Genomic DNA, 21,916 nt, shown 5'->3' with positions numbered 1-21,916 from the left:
AACGCAGTGAGAGGATGGGAATACAGGGCAGAACACAGAATAGGGGTGGAGTAATGGAAAGGTTATAAAGGGATGAAAATGTAGGAGGTTTTCTCACAGTGCTTGGAACCACCGCGCGCAAAACAAGCCACAAAGATTGGTCCAGCGTCTCTCTGGATCCGGGGGCTGAGTCTTCGCGTGAACATTAAAGAGATGAGACAAGCTTGTGAAGTGGCGCTGAGCGCCGTACATAGCGATTCTTAACCTCGAAGATTGCTGGGCAACGACTCAAGCCGATGAACGGGCACCAGTGGGCACGAGCGTGCGCTCGACTGCCGCACGAAGGACAGAGAGCCTATCTCAACAAGCCATAGCCCAGGGCTCTGGCCGCATGACCGGTGAAGACATAAAATCGCCAGTGACCGTACGAAATGTAGCACATCCTTACAGTGTAACGGCGACACATAAGTGTCTGGGTAATATCATCCATGGTAATAATGAATGCCTTCAGCTTCTGAACACAATTCTTAGTTTTGTCCATTTCATACCCGTTTCGGAGTGTCCGTTTCGAGCCAGCCCTGATTGGCTAAAAGCAGGAGGCCTAATGTGATGCAGCGCATCCATTGGTCACGGGCCTCGTAAATTACAATACGTCAGTAGTGAAAGAGGCGTGAAGTGGACGTTTTCCAGACGGCCATATCTCAGAATTCCGCCCCAGGTTTCGTCGAATGGCCATCGTATCGCTACAGCAATGTGTATTGCAGGACCGCTGTCACATCACATCATATTTATGGTACAGAAATCACACTGTCCCTCCAAACTGCATTTACGAAGACTTGCAAAATTAAGGCGGGATAAAATGTTGATACAAGGCATAAATATATAACAAAGTCGCATTCATCAGAATCTGTTTAAAAAAAATGCTTTCGACCCTGCACGCAGAACGAAGAGCATTGTGTCTGAAAGAGTAATATTGGATGACATTTTCGTTGCGTTCGTGCAAAGATTTGCGGCCCAAAATAATGTAACAGCGTAAAATGCAGCTAAACTGTTATTTCTGTTAATATGCTACAATTAAAAGATCTTGCGCAGATTGCTCAGTAAGAATCAGAGTCTGTGAGAAAACCGCAGAAGTACTTCAGTTCTTTGCTCTTGCAGCCTGCGCTTTAGTCGCGCGCTGTTTTGACCCCTCGCTATTTTGACGCTATGCTCTTTCGTCGCGTTCTCTTTTGTCGAATGCTATTTTAACTACATGCTGTATTGACGGTACTTTTCTGTCGTGCACGCGCTTTTGTTGCGGTGCAGTGTAAAGACCTTATAATACGTGTACCCTCAAGTTTGCCCCCGTTTGAGTGTATAGAAGGGCCGCCATCCCCTGCAGTCGTGTACAATGTCCTTACTCATTCGTTAAACACTATGTATAGCCCTGCATCCGTTAGTTTTTAGCCATGTTTCACAATAATTGAGCAGTTACCATTGCGCGTTATGAGCTATTCTTGGTGTTGTCTATTCTTCTTTGCACGTTCGTTGCAAAGAATATCATTTTGGACCGCTACGAAGCTCCCTCAAAGTTTCTGCAGCTGCATGTATCTATTGAGAAGAGCTGGATTTGCGCACAACAATAGGCGATTCAAATAAACTCGGGCGAAATTTATAGAATACTCTTTTTCGCGTCAAAATGTACCTACCAATTCGGAGTAAAATTGGTGACGTCAAGCAACATAGACATTAACGCACCCTCTTTCAAGGTGGGAGATTCAGTACAATGGTTTTGTTATTTACCTAACGGGTGGGAAACGCCTTGAACTATTTCAGTCGCACAGAGGGCTGCAGTAAACTGCCCGCCCAGCAAGCTATACAAAATGCAGGCTTGAGTGATGGATTTTCTACCATCGCTTCTCAATGCCTGTCAGAAAAGTCTGTTTTCGGTGACGTGTGTCAGTTGATCCGGACTCGGCAGAGCAATTTCGATGCCTCTTTCGTAGCCTTTTCATATCCAGGCTGCGAAACAACCCTAAAATCTACTTTTTTCAACACTTCACTCAAGCGATAACATTTTAAAGCCTATTCGTATGGAAACGCGCTTCCAAACTTAAGCCCCCGTCGAAGAGTTCCGCCCCGTCAGGCACCTAATGACGGCGTTGTTCCTGTCTTCGCTTGCACTTTCCCTGTTAGGTACGTGGCACGGCTTTGGTACATACTCGTCCGCAATTCCAGAAGTGCACTTCACAGCTGCGGTTGTGTGGTGCGTTAAGTGCTACGCAGAGCATACAAAAACTTGCAAGCTTGCATACTCTCTACATTTCAACGATTCTTTCATGCAAACTTGAGCTACTGTTTACCATTGTGACAGTACTTCAAAGGAACGTAGTATACAAAACGCACTTCAACGCACTGCAATGTACACGTATGGTACACGATGGTAACGGTGTAATATTATGAAGAATACTACTTTTTTGGCAAGCACCAAAATTTTAGTAACGGCAACATGGCCACACTCACCTAGTTTGAAGCACCATCGTGTTTTCAATCGTTCTAAAAGCCCCCTGTAAACTCATAATTGAATCATGTCAGGACACGTGAGCCCTACTTGTGGCGTTAGAAATGTTTAAACATTTCCCTTTTTCCTCGAGCATAGGATGTCTCGCTTTGGGTCCACGTCTGCGCAGCGCCTCGCCTTCCCGACGCTTGATAAGTTTCGCACCTGTCAATTTCTCTCTCCTCATTGTTAGCGCATTAACAACACCCTCGGGAGCTTCATCCGCTCACTTGGCTCCTTCCTCCGCATTTATTTGGGCACAAGAAATAGCAGAAAACGGAGGCACAGGAAACAGCATTTACAAAGGAAAATCACTCGACCCTTCACCATGCCTATGTAAGTGTTCTTTCTTGTGGCTTCGTATTTGTCGTGCTTTTTATGGCGTCCAATTTCTAAAAACAGCTGTCAAAATTTGTCCACTGCATTAATATGTTCCTGCAAATTTTCGGCCGCATTTCAAGCCTGCGCATGTCGAAGCAGGTGAGGCCGAGGGAGTGAAATGTTGAGAACACATAGCGACGAGCTCTATTTTTGCGACGGTTCAGAATCTATTCCGTAGCGCCCTCTCTCGGCGACACCTGAAGGTGCCTTCACCACTGCGGGTTTTCGCTTCTTTTTTGGGGTTTTGTTTCTGTTTCACTTACCAAGTTACAAAGACTGCTGACTCTATTTGTTTTTTTTTTTATAAAAAACATGCCGTGGAATCCGTCTTCGCCATTGGGCTTTATCTTTCAGGTTGCAGGGAAGGGAACTTGTAAGTTAAAGTTACGCCGGCGTTTCCTCCTATGAGCCGCTTCATCGTGTCGCAATAAAAAACAGAGCGCGGATGAAACATCAGTCGGTCTTACAACGCTGAACCCCACCTCCACAGTTGTTAGAAATATCTGACAGTTTTTCATTCGCATTGTAAGGATTGCGTTCGAAAGAATATTTCTTGACCATACTCCTAATATACCTGCATTTTTTTCGCAGCTGGTAATGCACTCGCTGTCGGCAATGGCGCTTCAAGTAAGTATGTATATACAGCCAGCGATATTTTTCTACTGCAACTGTCATATCTATTGCAACGAAGAGATTGTTACCTATCGGTTTTGTAACTATTCTTTTTCTGGTGTATAACGCGCAGACGCTTCACGGGCGATCAGGCCCGCCGTATTGGAGGGCTTCGGAATAATTTTACCCACCTGAGGATCATTACCGTCCTCCACAATCTCGACCACACGGGCGTTTTTGCTTTTCGCCTCCACCAGAAAAGCGACCACCGTGACCGGACATTTTATAAGCATTCGCTCTTTTCAGCATTCACCGAAGTTTTGCTGTCTCGTTATAGGAGTACATCTGCATTTCGGCCGGCGTAACTCAACTTGACAAACTAATATTTCGCATACACAACGAACAAAATGGTGGTAAATTACAAAGAAATACGCAATTGGTCAGAGGGAGTTAATGAACAAACAAACATTCATAGTTTCGCGGTCATCTGAAGCGTAAGTGTTTCTGCGTAAGTGTTGCAGCGCTCGGGAACTTTCGAAACGTCGCAAGGCAGTCCACATTTCCAGCCACGGCAAAAATAAATACAGAAAAATGAAGCATTGACCCTTCTGTACTTGCACTAACGTCTGCAACTTTAAGTGTGGCTGTCTCATTAGGGGAAACAACTTGTCTGCCAGCGACATTATTTTTCTTCTTAAAACTGAAAATTCACATGGCTTTAACAAGCCACAAAATGGGCATGAGTAATGCTCATCATCATCATTAGCCTGCTCAGGTCCCCTGGAAGGCGAATTCCTCTCCCCATGACCTCCAACCGCTCCTGTCCTGTGCTGCTCGGTTGTACAGTTTACTTCCGGCGTTCCGTATTTCATCCCTCCATCGGATTAATGGTCTTACCTTCTCTAGACCCATCGCTTGGTATCCACTCAGTTATGCTCACTGTCTATTGGTTGTCCGTTCGTTTCACAACATGGCCACCCCAACTTCATTTTTTTTATTTGAAGTGTAATATCGTCAATCCTACTTTGTTCTGTGATCCAGGCAGTTGGTTTCTTGTCCCTGAGTGTTATTAACGCAATACGTTCCATGGTTCATTTGAGCCGACCTAAGCTTGCTGTCTGGTTGTTTTACAAGGCCCCAATTAACAGCACAGTATGTCATCACCGGCAGTACACAATGACACAAAATGTTCCTTCTGAGTGACAGAGGTACCTTACTTCTCATTATTTTGGAGTGCTTGACGGGTGTTCCCCAACCCATACCTATTCTGCCCCAGATTTCTCTGTCGTGGTTGGGGTCAGCACTAACCATCTGCCCGAGGTAGTTATATCGTTTTACTTCTCCTAAGGTTTCGTTTTGTAAGCTGAAGCACACGTTCTGGGCATTGTTATGTCTCATTACTTTATATTCATTCTTAATTATTTTAGCCCTACGGCCGTGCTTTCTAACTGTAGTTCCCCAAGCATTGTTGATATGTGTTCTGCACAAGACTATGCCATGCGCAAACCTAAGATAACTCAAGTATTCCTCGTTTACGCTTACTCCTATGTGTTCCCAGACAATTTTTCTAAATAGCCCCCCCCCCTCCTGACATGCTGTGAAGCGTTCTGGAGAACTGGTATTTCCCTGTCTTACTCTATTTCGGATTAGAAATTTTTCACTTTGCTTGTCGAGGGTTATTCTGCCCGTGCATTCCTTCTATATGTCTTCTAGAAGTCTTAGGTAGGTCCCCTCTATTCCCTGGTCTTTTAGTGCTTCCAGCATGACTGCGGTGAGTATGGAATCAAACGTTTTCTCGTAGTCTACAAATGCTATGTAAAGGGGTTTAGTGGGCACTGCGGGATTTTCATCACTTGGTTGACGACGTGGGAGGAAGAAAGGAATAACTTTAATTGCACACCATGTCAGCGCTAAACGCGCTGAATGAGAGTGGATCCCCCTTCACAGGATTCCATATGCTGCCTTCGCCACCTGGCCCCTGGTAACCAGCCGTAGCTTATCCTCCAAGACGGGGCTGGACAGCAATATCTCCCATCGCTCGCTAGGGGTAAGGGTGGGGTTCTTAGTGGAGGAGTTGCTGATGAGGGGTGGGTGTTTTGGGCTGACGTCGCACTCTCCTATCATGTGGTGAAGAGTACCGAGCTGCTTGCATAACGGGCAGGTCTTGTCGTACTGATTTGGGAACATGCTATTCCGTAAGCGAGGGTGAGGGAAAGATCCTGACTGAATCTGTCGATACAGTACTTGCTGCTCCCACGGGAGTTCTGGGTTCGGGGCGGGACGTTTCTGCCTATCCTCTCCATAGTGCCGCACTATCTCTCTATAGGTCACCATAGGTTCACCTCTGGCCTCCTCCTCAGCCGTCGCCCTGTACGTTAACGCGCGGGCTGTCGGTGGGCAAACTCATTGCCCTCCACCAAGGAGTGGGCTGGAACCCATAGTAATTCAACATGGCTCTCTGGAGGTGTTCTGTCTCTCAGGAGGCGAAGTACCCGCCGGGACACCCAGCCTGACTTGAAGTTCCTGTACGCCTGCTGTGAGTCGGTGACAACCTTGGCAATTCCCGGAAGGGTCAGGGTTAGGGAAATTGCCAACTCTTCCGTTTCTTCCACATCTCTGATTTGAAACGATGCGCTTGTCAGCAGCTCACCCCTAGTTGTCACCACCGCCACTGCTCTGGTCGTCCCCTTGTTTTTGGAGGTTTCCGTGAAGACGACACCGTCTTCGCTCTCCAGTAGCCTGTTGAGGGCATGAGCCCTAGCCTCACGCCAGCCGCCATGGTGATCCGGATTCATGTTCTTTGGGAGAGGCTTGGTCTTGATTGTGTCTAGCCATTTGTCCGCAAGCTGTTCTCGATCGGTAAGCTCTGCCACGCTCCAGCCGATTCTACCCAGGATACGGCGGCCCGCCTTAATGTTACTCAGGCTCTGTTTTTGGCTGGATAGGTGGCCCTCAACCAGCTCGTCCACTTCATTGTGTAGGGCCATCTGGAGGAGCTTGCTCGTAGACGCACTCATGGTAACTCCGATGGCTTGTTTCACTGCCTTGCGTATTACTGTGTCCACCTGGCTCTTTTCTGCCTTGTTCATTAGGAGGTAAGGTGTGGCGTACGTTATTCTTGACACCACAAAGGCTTGTACCAGCCTCAGGGTGTCGTTCTCCTTCAGTCTTCTCCACCTTTTTGCCACCCGCCGAAGCATGTGCAGGATCTGTTTTGAGGAGTGCATAAGCTTGCGCACAGACGTAGTGGCCTTGTTGTCTGCCTGGATGGTGAGCCCCAGAATCTTAACACTGGGCCCTGGAACGAGGTCTTCGCCCTCTAGGACCACCTTCACGTCTTCCTTCTGTGTCTTGGGCGCCCGAGGGCAGACAACCACCAGTTCAGATTTTTTAGGCGAACATCGCAGTCCACACTCCTTCGCGTATTTGCTAACCACATCTGCGCCTGCTTGCAGCGTATCTTGAATCCACCCTAAGGAGCCCGCCTTCGTCGTCCAGAGCGAAATGTCGTCGTCGTAGAGCGCGTGCCCCAAACCATCGACTACTCCGAGCGCCTTGGGCAGGCCTAATAGTGCCATATTAAAGAGAAGAGGTGACAGGATGGATCCCTGTCGGGTCCCCTTACTTCCCAACACTGTGGGTGCAGATACATCTTCCCCCACCTTGATTCGAGCGCTGCGGCCTGTCAGGAAATCCCGCACATCCGCTCTCCGCAGCCTGTGTCCTGAAGGTTGGCTAGGATGCTAGCGGGGGGAGACGTTGTCAAATGCTCCTTTGACGTCCACCGCCAAGATTGTCCTAGGCGATTGCTTGGTGGCTTGTTTCATGACCTCTTCCTTCAGTTGCAGCAGTACGTCCTGCGTGCTTAACTGCCTCCGAAATCCGAACATAGAGTCCGGCATCTGATCAGTGCTGTCCAGATGTTCTTGCAGCCTATTCAACACCATTCTTTCTATAACCTTGCCCACGCAGGACGTGAGGGAAATCGGCCGTAAGTTATCTACGTTTGGTGACTTCCCAGCCTTGGGGATGAACCGGACTTCCGCCTCCTTCCAGCTGCCTGGCAACACGCCGCTTTCCCAGGCACTGTTCATGTGTCCAAAGAGCCCTTGTCTGGATTTGTCGCTCAGGTTGTTGAGGAGTCTGTACGTAATAATGTCCGGCCCTGGGGAACTGCGTCTATTACTTTCAGAAATGGCCGTTCGTAATTCAGAGTCGATGGAAGGCTTCTCCAAGACCTCATTAGAGGTGCCTCTGTACAGCCCAGGTTGCTACACACTCTTCTCCGTATTCAGGTACCTGTCTTTGAGTTCTTCAATTAGTTTCTTCGCACCTCCTGCGTAGTTGCTTAATGTGCACGCCATGATTCGGTTAGTAGCGCTTTTGCTGGCCAGTGGGTCTATGAGATGGCGGAGCAATTGCCACGTCTTACGGGTAGAGAGTGTCCCGCGCAGATTGTCACAGAGGCTGAGCCAACTCTCTTTACACACGACGTGGATATGACCTATGATTGAGTACCCTTTCTTAAAACCAAGCCTGCTCTTTGGGTTGATGCAAATCCCTGCTGTCACCTATGCGGCTGACTAAAGCTCGTAAACAACCGCGAGTAGGCTGATGGGTCTGTAATTCTGGAGGTCCTTGAGATTTCCCTTCTCATAAATCAGAATAATGTTGTCGTTTTCCAGACTATGGGCACTTGTTGACTCTTCCCGCATTCTGAAAATAGTATAGCAAGCTTTTTCAGTACAATATCTTCTCCCTTCTTGAAAAGATCTACGGATGAGCAATCGTCACCCTGCAGCTTTTCCTATTTTCATGCATTTGCGGGCCTTTCCAACTTCCTCTTTACTTACTAGTGGGACATCACCAGTTCAGCTTGTACACTCTGTAGTTACCCCTGGTATAAATTTAAGCGTACGCGTAGTTCTCTAAGTTTCCTACATCTCCAATCACCCTCCCAAAGGCGCAGTAGTTACCTCCTGCCCTTCCATTTCTTCAAAACTTCGTGTGAAAGTCAAACAAGAAAACGTTGGAATTTTCAGCTTCATTTCGTTAGCGAGGTGAGCACGAAATGCCTTGTATTATAGACTGCATGACGATAGAGCGCTGATTCGTATCAACAGTTTTTCGTTGTGAAAACAAGCAGTTTTAAATAAGTAAGATTTACGCACAGCTATGCGGCACTGGCGGACGTATTTTTACTGAAGCATCTGGCATTTAGCGCAGAAGATTATGTAGTAGCGTAGTTTTGTTTCATCAAAAAAAACGATGCCGATTTTTTTCTACGAGCGTACAACTTGTACTTATCTTGAACCAATTATGCAAGAAAATCTTCAGACCAGACATCAAAGCTCTGGTATACCAAACTTTCTGATCAGGCTAGCCAAGACCCCTTTTTACTGAGGGACGTGTGCGAGCATTTAAAAGTAATCATGTACAAAAAAACTGTCAGGCGTTACATCCACCCCGCAACCTACGTCAAGATTGCAGTCGAAAGTGTGTTTGTGCATCGTGTTTTCTGTGCAACACTTTTGTGTTTCTCCTGCACAAAAACAACTCTAATTTTCCGCATGTATTGGAGTATAAGCAGAAGCATACAATGTGGTACCCAGGCTGTTATCTATCAGTTATTTACGATATTCTAATTTCTTTTCCTTCTGGCAACGTTTACAGGAGTCAGTTGGTTAATGGGGCCCTGCGTACACACGCTAAACCGGCTACAGGAAGATCCTTCCCTATTACCTGCCCCAGTTGTGTGGAATAAATCACTTTAAATAATTAATTATAACCAAGAGAATCAGTGAGGACGCCCCTTTAGGCATTTGTTCAACTTCGAAACAGATACTTGTATGGTACTGGTGCGCTTTGGAAGACGTTCTAGAAACAGCGATTAGTTTTGTCCAGTTGGAGTGTTAACCTTCTGAGACTTTTTAGCGGCGAGGCTGTTTCGCCAACAATAATTTTCGTGTCAGCAGTCAAAAATAGCAACAAGGTGCCAAGCGCGCGCACGCGAGCGCGGTCGTCGCTGCGACCGCCGGGCAGTTAACAAAACCCAGAAAATACCTAGCGCTCACGTGTGCGTGCCTCGCGACCACCGCCCAGCGTCTCCTGCGCACGTTTGTCAAGCCAAGCATACCCGTTTATGGAGATTAACCAAGATTTCAGTGACCGCCCGGCAGGTAAGAAAACCAAGAAAATGCCGAGCGCTCGTGTGTGCGCGCTTCGTGACAACAGCCCAGCATCCCCAGCATCCCCAGCACCCACTTGTGAAGCCAAGCATACTCATTTAGTTATATTGGCCAAGACTGGCCAAAACAAATCCAGCGTTCGCAATACTCTTGGCAACATATGCTCGTAACGAGAAAGACACGTCATAGTGTACGCCCCTGCAAGGTGATGTCCAGCTATTATCACTTCCAGAAAAATGAAAGAAGCTCACACTTATAGCAACAATTATGGAGTAAAGGTCATTGCGGCAGCGAAGAAAATGCAAATGGGCTGCAATCGTGGACTCAAACCTCCGTGATGGTCGTGAAGTTCGCGTACAGCTTCGCTACCTTCAAGGTTTACGCATTAGTGTGAGCTACTTGAAATGTTTTTATATGGCAGTAGTGCTCCTATGAAAAGGGGTCTGCTGGAAAGTTTGCATGGCACGCAAACGCCAGGTTTTATTCGACCAGAATTAAGGGAAATCCCCAAGGTGGAGTAGGTTTCTACGCAGGAAAGTTTGACATACATCTCAATGCAGCCGTATGGCTACGAAGTAAAATTGTATAGATTTCTCAGAAATTTTGGAGTTGAAGCAAAATTCGTCCTGGTCCAGGATTCGAGCCCGGGACCACCTCGAGCCCGGGACCACTCTACCAAGGGAGCTAACCAGAACGCTAGCAGTTTGTAGCGCGAGAGCGAATGGATCAACAACTCGATGTTATTGGCAGGTGTTAATCGGCAGGTGTTAATGGGCAGGTGATGGACAGGTCGATTAACACTTGTCCTTCACTTCGAGTTGATCAATTTGCTCTCGCGCTACAAACTGGCTAGCTCAGTTGGTTGAGCGACTGCTCCGGTTAAGCGGTGGGGCCGGGTTTCAATCCTGGACCAGGACGAATTTTTCTTCAGCTGCGAAGTTTGTGAGAAAGTTGTCCAGCTTTCCTTTGTAGCCGTATGGCTGCATTGAGGTGGATGTGAAAACTTCCTTCGTACGTACGCTACATTTTATACGTTGTTTTGTACACTGTCTAACCGGGAGCACCACCTGTCCCTTAATGGAAGTCTGGGCGCTGTATTGATGCATGAGGGATAAAAAATCCCGCGATCAGTCTTAGTCGGCGGATAACGATTTGAGGCGCCACAACTGGCACCACTGTAGAGTTCATTTCGTCGCTTGCGAAAAGGAATAAACGCCTAGAAGAAGAAACATTTCATGAAAAGTGCCAGTGGATTCAGAATAACTGCAGGCGTTGCACCACTGACACTTTCATTGCCCTTAATTAGGCTAGCAAAATTCATGACGAGTACATGTGTGGAGGTTTGACTGCGTGAGAGCGCGAGAACAGACACCCGTAGAAAGCAACTTTAGTAGGGAGCAGACCCTGATACGTGATGAGTGGCTTGAGAACAAAGCCTTGGTTGAGTCCCTAGTCCAGCAGATAAATTAGGAGACAATTGCAGACTCGACAGCGGGAGAGTGTAATAACGGACGCGCATGCGACAGAAACTTGCAACAGCAGTGATGACTAGTACAAAAACTGTAACCAGAACGACTAGTTTGGCCGCAGAGTATGAGTAAGGTGGACTTTTGGGCGAGTTGCCGCTCAATTCCACCAGTGTAAAGCGCAAAATTTGGGCGTCCCCCCTTCGTCTGTAGTCCACATTTCGCGCTTTACACCTGTGGGTATGAAAGTCAAAGTCATATGAATACTGTGCACTACAATTTGAGGCTAACGTACTTATAGCTTCATGGTGGGGTCCAAGCAATTTTAGTACGAAAATAAACTGAGCGAAATATTTCAAACCACTAGAAATTCAGCCGGTATCTTAAAAAATGGGGTTGCTGTGTACCGTGAATAAGTGTCTCTTCTAGAAGCGTTAATTAGATGAGCCGCACCCTTACTTACTTGTAACAGCGGTTATATCTAAGCGTGTTACCTGGAACACCCTAACTTGGAGTTGGAAACTATTAGCCACAAGAAGCCTAAATGGTATTGCTGTTCTATCCTGTAATTACCTGTTTGTTTACCCCTTTTCTTCTGAATATTTGAAGTTGATGTTCTTAATATTGCAAGTGTACTGAACCTAATTTGATCGCCTACAATGCCGGTATTTTTTTACTATTGCGTTTGTACCGCGAAGCTGAAGTAGCCTACACCCCCTCCACTTTCCTCACCCCACCCTCGCCCCATGGATTTTTTATGGTCGTTGCCCGCACCCCCCAGAGGCCAATGCTCCACCAATTTAACCCCAGCCGCAACAGAATTTCGCTTTGTGCTGCTGAGCATGAGGACGCAGGTTGGATTTCCGGCCTCAGCGGCCGCTTTTCTTATGGAGGCGACAAGCAAAAACGCCTCTGTGTACGAGATTTCGTCGCACGTAAGAGATCCTTAGGTGGTCAAAATTACTCCCGAGCCCTCCACTACGGCGCGCCTCATCGCATGCGTTGCGTCGGCTCGTTAAACCCTACAATTAATCAATAACAGAATTCCGCTGCATTTTTCTGTATGCTTGTATGTATGCACGTGCTTCCAACCTTTAGCAGTAGTAGCCAGCGTCGCTCCGGCAACTTCGAGACGAAGGTACCCTTTGTTTTACTTTCCGCGGAAGTGACACGAGCGTCTACGGCTGGTAAGAGCAGTCCACTCCTATGAGTCCCCGTATGCTATTTGGAACCAATATAGACAAAACAGAGAGCCTTCTGCATGTTGGATATAAGAATTTAAAATGAGGGCTTCGAAGCATGAACATAATAAGAAAGCCAACAGTGAAGAATGGCAATGATGGAAGTTTGCTCTTATAGTATGATTCACAAACAGGCAGTTGCAAGATACGAATACAATGGGTACGATACTTATGAGATATGGTTTGGTTTCAGCACATTTTATATCATCCTAGCTCCTTATTGTATCCTACCAATAGTCCGCATTCTGTGACTGTATCGCGTTTTGTGTGCGCATGCTAAACTGTTGCAACAATTAAAATCCCCATACCATGTCGAAGATTTTTACTAATAATTTTAACTTATATTGTAAAAATGTCATCTCGCAGTTATGTACCATATTTTGTGTTGTATTGTTTCCGCAGATACAGGTGGCGGAGTAAAGCAATTACCCAATCGCGGGGTCGCCACTGATGTCAGAGTACCAAGGAGAAGCTTTCCTGATACCTTGCCTCAAAGCCCTAGCGGAACCTTCCAGGGCCCTCGCACTCCAGGTGATGGCGGAAGGAATCCTGGACCGAATAGCGGCGTAAACGGCGGAGTGAGATTGCCCGAAGCCAGATTACCTGGCTTACAAGGCCGCGGCAGAATATATGGCAATCCTGGTGGAAACCCGTTCTTCGAGAACCCCGCGTATGATACAAATACCGACGTTCTTGCTGGCGCTCGTAACCCGGACAGTCCCGACAACATCTGGTCTCCAGAAGAAAGTCCCGGAGGGTACTCCGAAAGCGACGTCTTAGCTGGCTCCTTCAATCCTGACGCTAACCCGCCTGATAGACCTAGAACACCTGACGTCAACAGCGAAGGTGCTCGGGGCACCCCAAGCAGCAGTGGTCCCGTTCCCACCGGAACAGTACCTATCGGGCCTGGAGGCAGTGGCGTCTTAGCCGGCTCCACGAACCCGAATGAAGAGCCTCCACCCTCTCCTGCGTCAGAACCAGAGGCGCCATCTTCTGGAGGCAGCTCGCCAGGTAAAGTTGTATTCTTAAATGCGGCAGATGGTGACACTTTTGACTGAATCGCTCTTCAATACTCAATTACTGGCGGTAATTCACTAGATGGTCCCGCAGGTGCGCCAGGACCACCTCGTTCTTTACCTGGAGCTGGAAGGCAGCCAGTTGGCCCCGGTTCTCCCGGAACAAGTGGTACTCTTGCAGGACCCCCGAGCCGCCCCCGCGTGCCCTGGAATGGAAATCTAGGCAGAGGAACCAGCCCGCCAAGAGGTTCAAGGCCACCCGGCTCTTCACCTGGAGCCGCAGGGCAGCCGGTTAGCCCCGGTTCTCCTGGAACAAGTGGTACGCTCGCAGAGCCGCCGAGACGCCCCAATTCGCCCTGGAACGGAAATCCGCTTGGACGCAGCAACTCGCCAAGTGGTTCACCTTTGCCCCCAGGCGCACGTTCACCCACAAGGCCCGGTTTACCAAGACCAAGGCCTACTGAGCCGCGTCTTATTATTATACTGCGCCGTCGACTCCAGAGGCAGCGCCAACCTAGATTACGTGCCGGCGGTAGACTGCGGTCTAGAGGAAGAACTGCAGTCCGTGCGCTTGCCCGATGGCGCGCCCGGGCGCGGTTGCGGGCTCGGGCTCGGGCTCGGGCTGCAGCTTGGGCGCGCTTTCGAGCGCGGTTGCGAGCCCGCCTGCGCGCTGGCCTTAACTTTAATATCGGTTTTGGCGTGGGTCTGGCTGCAGGGGTTGGTGGTGCTGCTGAAATTGAGGGAGGGGCAGGCGCAGGGGGAGAAATGGTTGGCAGCGGAAGAGCAGGGGCCAGAACACGAGGTGGTGCCAGATCCAGTGGTTATTTTGATGGCTTCGGTGAAGATTGGGGAAGCTTCGAAGGTATATAAGGCCCACGGGTGCCTCGTATTAACTGACACTCCGAAAATATTTCAGTCTTTGTGCGAGAGTGGCACGTGAATGTGCCCAAGAGGTACAACTTCAAAGCCCTGTTCGTTCAGAATGCTCATTCTTTAAGAGCAGCTAACCCACTCACGAATTTTGTTTCATACATATTGAAAGGGACAGGACCAAAACTTCAGGTTGTTTGAACAGACTCCGGTAATACAATTATTCATGGGAATGCGTTCACATGTGCTCCGTTCCTTTTTGATAACGGAAGTCTTTAAGTTGTCTTTAGCCAACAAAAAACAACGCCTTTAAATAAACCAAAACGTGTTGAGCATATTGTTTGTAGCATTTTTTTGTTTTTTTTTTTTTTATATACGATATCCCAATTTTCGACAAAAGCATACAGTCTATACTTTGTTTTGCAACGAGGGTATTCTTTCCAACGAGTGGAGTTCTTTGGGGCCTAATAATGCTGCTTTAATTTAAAATATGTACTTCGGACATATTCTTGAGGACATAACCACTGCGCAACATTCAGGCTCCATTATATTTTGCAATACCGCGTGCATTGAATTTAAATGCTAGCTAAAATAAAAAAAACAGTGTCGCCATTTTAAGGGAAATTTTAAGTCACTGAACTGTGTGGTTACGAGCTCCCCTAGTAACAGAGCACGTGCTTGTGAAAGATAGGTATGCAGGCCCCTTCACGGGGTGTTTCAGGGCAGACCTTAAGTAATTTTTAAAAGTAGGCGTTAGGAGATAAAATTGTTTTTCTTGCACGGGGTGATCTGGGGCCGTTGCGAACGCAATAAAACGAGTTCCAACTGCTATTTACGGCAGCAATTAATTCGTTTTTACTGCAGAAGAACGGAAAGTTGGGCTAGTTAGTATGTGTTCATCTTGGAGGAAAACAAAAGCGCTCAAAAAACCGGGACGAAGGAAAACGTAGAAAGCACGGTGCTTGTCTAAGCGCTGTGCTGTCTACGTCTTTTTTCGTCCCTGTTTTTTGAGCGCTTTTGTTTTCCACAAAGATGAATTCGTTTTTTGTTGGAGGTGGGCGAGTGATTGTAAAGTGAAAATTGTACATTGATCATCAGTGGAACCGATATCCAGCGTTAGGTTGGCGAATATGTAATTGCCCGCAGAAGTATGGTCTGAGTAGTTCAGTCCTCCGAACGTGCGCTTCTGGAGATCGGCAGCTGCAAAGTGCCGCAAAGCCATGCCCCCGTGTTGACGTCACTTGTCAAACGTACGCCGCGCTTTACCAGAGCGGAGGCGCACGCTCGCGTAGCTCCGCTCTAGCCCGGCCACGATAAAGCACGGCGTACGTTTAACGTGTGACGTCAACTCGGGGCATGGCTTTGCGGCACTTTGCAGCTGCCGATCTCCAGAAGCGCACGTTCGGAGGACTGAACTACTCAGACCATACTTCTTCGGGCAATTACACATTCGCCAATCTAACGCTGGATTCCGGTGAGACTGATGATCAATCTACGCCTTTTCTTGCTTTATTTCTTCTGAAAACGCATAAGGGGGGAGGGAGGAACCTCTTAAATGTAAACTGGAGGGCTAGCAACAAAGTCGCGGTCTCTCACAAAGTCAAATGTACAATTTCGACATTTGTGTGGGATGCGTGATCTTTGTTCAAAGTGAACTTGGCTCGCGATCGGCTTGTGTCGAACTCTGAACTCTGAACTGGAGATATAAGCCCTGCTGGCGTCAGGGCTTGCTGCGCCAGACAGTTATTTGTTGTTGAAAAACTTTATTTTGATCCTGGTGATCACTACGGTGATGGCTGATGAATTTAGGAAATGTTGCGTACACCCCTGAGGGGGAAATAGAAGGTCTAAATTGAGTGCACAACAATGCTAGCAGCAGAATTCTATTAAAAAACTCTGAAAGAGAAATCTGAACAAAAATATAAAGAAAACATTGCACAGAAACGCAAGAAAGCCACGCAAAAAGAACGACAACTGCAGACATCACAACGCGAACGAAAGTACATGCACCCAGGGCAACTAACACTGTTCCAATCCCCAGCAAAATGCAGCAAAACGGTTAGTCCCTAAGCACAAATCGTCACTGTTGGCGCACGGCGCATGATATGCACATACATCTCTAGCCTGCCTCTCTGTCGTATACGATATAGTGCGCTGGCTGCCGTTGTAGCGTAGCGCCATATCGAGGTCACATGCACATCCAGTGCCCCTTCGGTCTCGCACACAGCACGCGACAAGCCCATTGGTGAATACTGTCGCCCGATATTAAACTTTTAACCCCATGCATACACCACAGTAAGGCACAGATGGTACAGCACTCTTTCAGGCGGTGTGCTGAGGCAACATTGGAAGCAGAGATCCGAATACGGGTCAGCGGCATGCACAAGTTTATATCTGTCCCGACGGTAGTGTGACTCAGAAATTCGAAAGTTTCATCCAGTTACAGAATTATGAAAATTACGGCCCTCTAGGGTACATAAAGCTAGATTATGCTGCGTAGGGAGTCGCCTGCCTTTGCGGCTGCATGGGATCGTATATCCCCTGGTATTACAGATGACGATGCATCAATAAAAGAATAACGTGATGGCCCGGGCACTGCCGTTGTGTCAGTTTTAATAATGTACCACACAAACTGGCTGGGGTGGTTAGGTAACATTTGTAGGATATGTAAAGCGCACCACAAATGCAGAAAGACCACCAATGCTGGGCAGGATGTCCGCTAATTAAATAGTGTTCAGCCCCAAAGAGCTGCTAGTTACGTGGCGGCGTAGGATGTTTTGTGGCTGCGTTTAGCTTGATGATGCTCTCGGACAATAGACCACACGCGCAGATGGCATATAAGTTCCTGGTAGCCTAGCCATCCACTTAAATGTGCTTAAAGTTCTGTAAGCACTCAATCTATACTCGAACGTGAAGAATTGTAGCCCAGGTGCGCAGGCCCGATCGTTTTTTTCCTTATTCCGGGAACTGTGTTGCTTTCATTTTGCAGCGTGTGAACACACCGGGACAAATCTGGCTTGTGGATTAGTTCGAAATTGTACGTCAACGAGTCTGTAACATGTTACTTATTCGTAGCTGCCAAATTATATTTACGACATCTAGTTAATCTGCACAGCCCCTCTGAGCCAGTCCTGACGATGAATCACTGTGGCAGAAAAGCACCGACCTTCCCGTAAACTTCCAGCTGCCCGCGTGCATTTGGGTAAACCAAGGCACCCGCGAACAGCTCTTGCAGCACTGATTTTAAGACCCTCAATTTTTTTTATACGGCTCATGCGAGACGGGCGTAAAATGTAACATGCTAGGTAGGATTGTAAAATGCTAGGCAGGGCAAAAGTACATACGCAAAGAATTAAGTATACGGAGGAGACCCATGAAGGGCCACTCAGCATAAAAAATGCCTTAAACATTTTTCGGGGCACTTAAGTAAGCTTACTTACTTTGAAAGTGAACGCCTGGCAATACTTATTCATAACTCCTTTACGGCTACATCGTTTTTCCGTCTGTTTCTTTGCTTTTGTTTGTCTCGTTTTTCAAAGCACATTACTTCGACCAGCGTTTTTTCTGCTACACTGTGTTTGCGCCTCTGTTTTCTCTCTCGTATTCTTCGTCTCACAGCGTAATTTACGACAGCAAGCAAAGTGGCACACGCCACAGCTTCTGTATACTCAGGGCTCCGGGCAGCTAACGTTCACAAGCCTTCAGGGTCAGTTGCCGTGTGGCACGCACTATTCTACGACTTGTACTTTTTATTTCATGGCTTTATGAATTCTGTAAAGTCGGCACATTAATCCCTGAAGGCTCCTCATTTCTGACCAATCCTCTACGTCAGTACGGGCCACGACAAAATTAACAACTACGCCAAAGATTGGCCACCTTTGGGCAACATTTGGGGGATTTATTTTGTTTTGGGTATTTATTGCAGCGTACGCTAAGCAATTAATCTTTCCTCAACCCTGCTACCATTCGATTTCGCGTGGTACCAAGTTACAGCAGTGTTCCCTATGATTTCTTCTTTTTAATTAGCCTTCGCAGTCTACGGCCAGCTAGAATGATAGACCGGCATGATCAGCCTGTGCGTTCAACAAAAAGCCTATGTTTGGGGGAGATTGCCAAAGTGCGCAGTGTCTATGAGCATTGAAGTGATACTTTTGACTGGTTTCAGTGCCTAAATGGCTGCCTCAATTTTAATGTGATGTTATGAATATTGTTGTAGCTGCCGTTTTGTTGTAATATGTTTGGTTTGATGCATGTTGCATTTGACAGGCGACTATAGTTTGCCTCCCTCTGACTGGGGTTGTTTGGCATTTGCTTTTATGTAATAAAACAGTGCGCCCATAACGCAATGATATAGCATTGGGCTGTTACAGTGGATACCCAGGTTCGAATCACATATTTTTTTACATCTTTACAGCGGCGCTTTTCCTTTGCTGGATAAAAACAACCATTTCCACTTAATGCAGCACCTATAGCTTACCTTGTTCCTCAAAACAAAAGCAGCTCTTTCAACCGCTCTCTTCACAACTGATGTGAAGCAGTGTATGGTTTACTTAATTATTCGGGCACGTTCTACGCTGTGTATACAGCGTGAGACATCGAGCCACGCGAAACCAATAGCAGGGGCCCTTTGAAGAAAAATTGTCCGACAGCAGGTAGTGAGATATATACCCAGAATTGACCTCTGGAGTGTGGTGCGAATGTTTCGGCGGTTTCTGCCTGAGTCCCAGATACAATACCATCTGTGTATATTAAAATATTGGCACCCTTGGGCAAGACTTTTGAGGATTGTCCAAAGCAACATACCAAAAAAATGTTGGACTCAGGACACAGCCCTTAAGAAACACCTTGTGGCACGGAGTGCTCCGTCATTTCACCATCACTGGCGGCCACGTAAGTGTTGCGATCTCCTGGGTAGTCACACGGCCATCACATATGCGTCCTGTTCGGCTATACGTGTGTGCAGGGCCGTCAAATGCAACCTTGTTGTGAAAATGTGCCCCTACAGTGATATTCTCAGCTATGTTTTTTCAGATTAAATGTGCACCGACATTGCAAAAATTCTTTTGCTGCGTCGTCCTCACTAGAATCCATAAAAATAATAGAAATATGTCTTGTTTCTCAAAGTTCCAACCTAGCCGTTCCAGAATCATTGGTCTTCTTACCTTGCCAAAAAGAATTTAAGGTGATTTTTGTTGGTATCCATTTTTATCCGATACCGGTTTGCCTGGTTTGAGAACTGCCGCTATCCAGCCAATCTTCCAGCTTACCTGAACGTACCCCACCTTCCAGGATTTTTTGCAGACAGAGCATAGCTGCTCAAAACCTTTGGCACCCACGTCATGTAAAGTCGAGTGCGTGGTGTGATCAGCACCGCGAGAAGGAGGCCAAGTGAAACGGTCGAAAGTCTTTGGAGCTCTCGAAAGCTAAAAGGAAGATTCCTGAGCTTAGAGGTTTTGGTGGGGTAAAATACACGCGCATCTCTGAGGTCACGTCATTGTACCAGCAGGGTGCGGATAATGGGGCAGAATTCTTCGGTAACCCTCACTTTGCTATCAACCTTTTGAAGGGTCACCTCTGAGAACAAGAAAATACGGATACGCAACCTTCTCAAGCTGTGGAAACTTTGTCATATACCAGTGGGCGGCATACTGGGATCAAGCTCAAAACATAACTGGCACGAACGCTGATTAGCAAGCTTGGAATGGGCTGTTGGACCTGTTTCTGTGCACTTTGATCTTGCAGCTCAAATATCGTCGGTTTAAGAAGGCTTTTGTATTCTCCGCTCTGCTTTTCTGTGAAGTTCTCGATGACGCTCGTACTTTCTTGAAAACGCTGACGGTGCTTTGGGGGAGCAAACAACCTGTTTTGCATGCAGACCCAGCGTCCGATACAGCGTCAACCAATTTATCGTGAGTGGTAACACCGTGCTGTTCTCAGGAAAATGTTTGAACTTCTGCAATTATTCTAATATGCTGTGAGTTCTCATAAGCCAACGCGTGTTATTATGACTTTAAATGTTGACGGAAGGTTTCTTTTGACGTTTTCAAAGTGAGAAATCCATAAAAGCTGTACCAGCAGAGAGGTAGATATTAATTTTACATCTCAAGTTTTACTAACACGAATTGGCGCCGTCCGTGTGCAAGATGTCTTATTGGGCATTTCTAGCGACGTTTAAAACACTGTCGTCCCAAGGTGTTGTCCTGTTCGGCACTAAACAAGGTGATATACCATGAAAGCACCCGTAAGCGAATGCGCTGGTGGTAGTGATTAACCGTGGGGCCGGTTTGACTAATTCGTAGTTATTTAGGTAAAAAAAGTCCTCAAAATTGCTCACAAATAACGAAAATTCTCTCATGTTTAAACTAGGTGGACGAAACCGAAACCAGTAAATTTGTGTGAACTGTTTAAAGCAGGAATTCATTATATGACGTTGTACAATACAACAATGGTACCTAATCTGAATCTATAGCGCTATAAATCAGCAAGGACGCACCGCTGTGTCGTTTCTCATGCGGGTTTGTTCAATCAGCTGTCTACGCCGGTGGAGTGTCTTAAACTCGTACAAACCAGTAAGAAAAAAATTTAATAACAGCAATGTGCTTTTGTGTTCAACAAAAAACCAGTCACATTCGGAGCTTAATTAAATCAATTACTACTTTTCCCACACTTTTTTTCTATAGGGTTTTTTAAATCCGCTCAGTGAGCAACAATAGCATAAATACAACATCAGCGTACTGGTACCTCCAGTTGAACCGGGCTGTGACTTTACAAAAGCGCTCTGGAAGCTTGATACACTGTAAAAAAATGTTTAAAGGTGTCTCAGAGTGCTCGAACACTGGCATTTACGCTTTCACTGTAGTTAAGAGTTTTAACGTCTATTCTTCGTAATTGATGGAAACAAATAGATTTGGGCATTCTCAAACATGCACACGGCAGCGGAAGCAATCAATGAACTTGCGTCTTAATTTTCTGTTACGACTACAGTCAATTATTTATCATGACACGTTTCGCAGCCCTGAGCACTTTATGAATCGGTTGCTTATGGAACCCTCCCGGTACGTAATGCTATCTCGGGCCACCGAAATCTATGTTTAGGAAGCCGTAAAGGAGCAGCGTTGCGACTCATTTTGCTAATATCATCGCTTGAGTTATTTACCTTCGTTTACAGCCACTGCAGATATTCGGCATGTCATGGTAGCCGCTCACAAGAATAGAACTGCCACGCCACCATCAGCAATGAATATACCATGCTCAATGCATTCAACTCTCAAGTTGCACTCACGTCCTTCTATCTCCCTTTGTGTTTCCTGAATTTGAAAAATAAACTGATGGGAGAGGTTGCACAGGTACAATGAGATGACCGCAAGCAGGAATATTTCACCATATCTACGTCCAAAATTGCTCAGCAGGTACACGACACAACAGCTCACCATACAAAGTGCGCTCATGCAGTTTTGACTGGCAGGCTGAGGTAAAAAGCTACCTCCGTGTCAGCTAAATATGTGTTGATTTGCTAAATGGGTTTCTAAATAGGTTTCTAAATATGCTAAATAGGTTTCTTTCTCTGAATGGACCATCAAGATGGATCTAAAATTCGAACGTCAGTAAAGACATTCATTTTATA

At 46.8% G+C, this 21,916-nt stretch overlaps 1 long non-coding RNA gene across 4 annotated transcripts; it reads left to right on the top strand.

The window, feature by feature from the left end:
* The first annotated feature begins 1,915 nt into the window (after positions 1 to 1,915).
* Positions 1,916 to 15,216, top strand: LOC144146917 (uncharacterized). 4 transcript variants are annotated; one of them, XR_013317763.1, is made up of 4 exons: positions 1,916 to 2,154; positions 3,491 to 3,526; positions 12,815 to 13,417; positions 13,517 to 15,216. It is a non-coding gene; the product is annotated as an uncharacterized LOC144146917 (long non-coding RNA). The 4 variants fall into 4 exon arrangements; XR_013317762.1 differs by having other exon boundaries at positions 12,809 to 13,417; XR_013317761.1 differs by having other exon boundaries at positions 12,809 to 13,417; positions 13,505 to 15,216.
* The last annotated feature ends 6,700 nt before the right edge of the window (positions 15,217 to 21,916 follow it).

Source organism: Haemaphysalis longicornis, unplaced genomic scaffold, assembly GCF_048455015.1.
Source record: "Haemaphysalis longicornis isolate Haplotype H1 unplaced genomic scaffold, Haemaphysalis longicornis Haplotype H1 scaffold_7, whole genome shotgun sequence".
NCBI lineage: Eukaryota > Metazoa > Arthropoda > Arachnida > Ixodida > Ixodidae > Haemaphysalis > Haemaphysalis longicornis.
The sequence above is the reverse complement of the archived record's forward strand: the minus strand, read 5'-3'. Positions and strand labels throughout refer to the sequence as shown.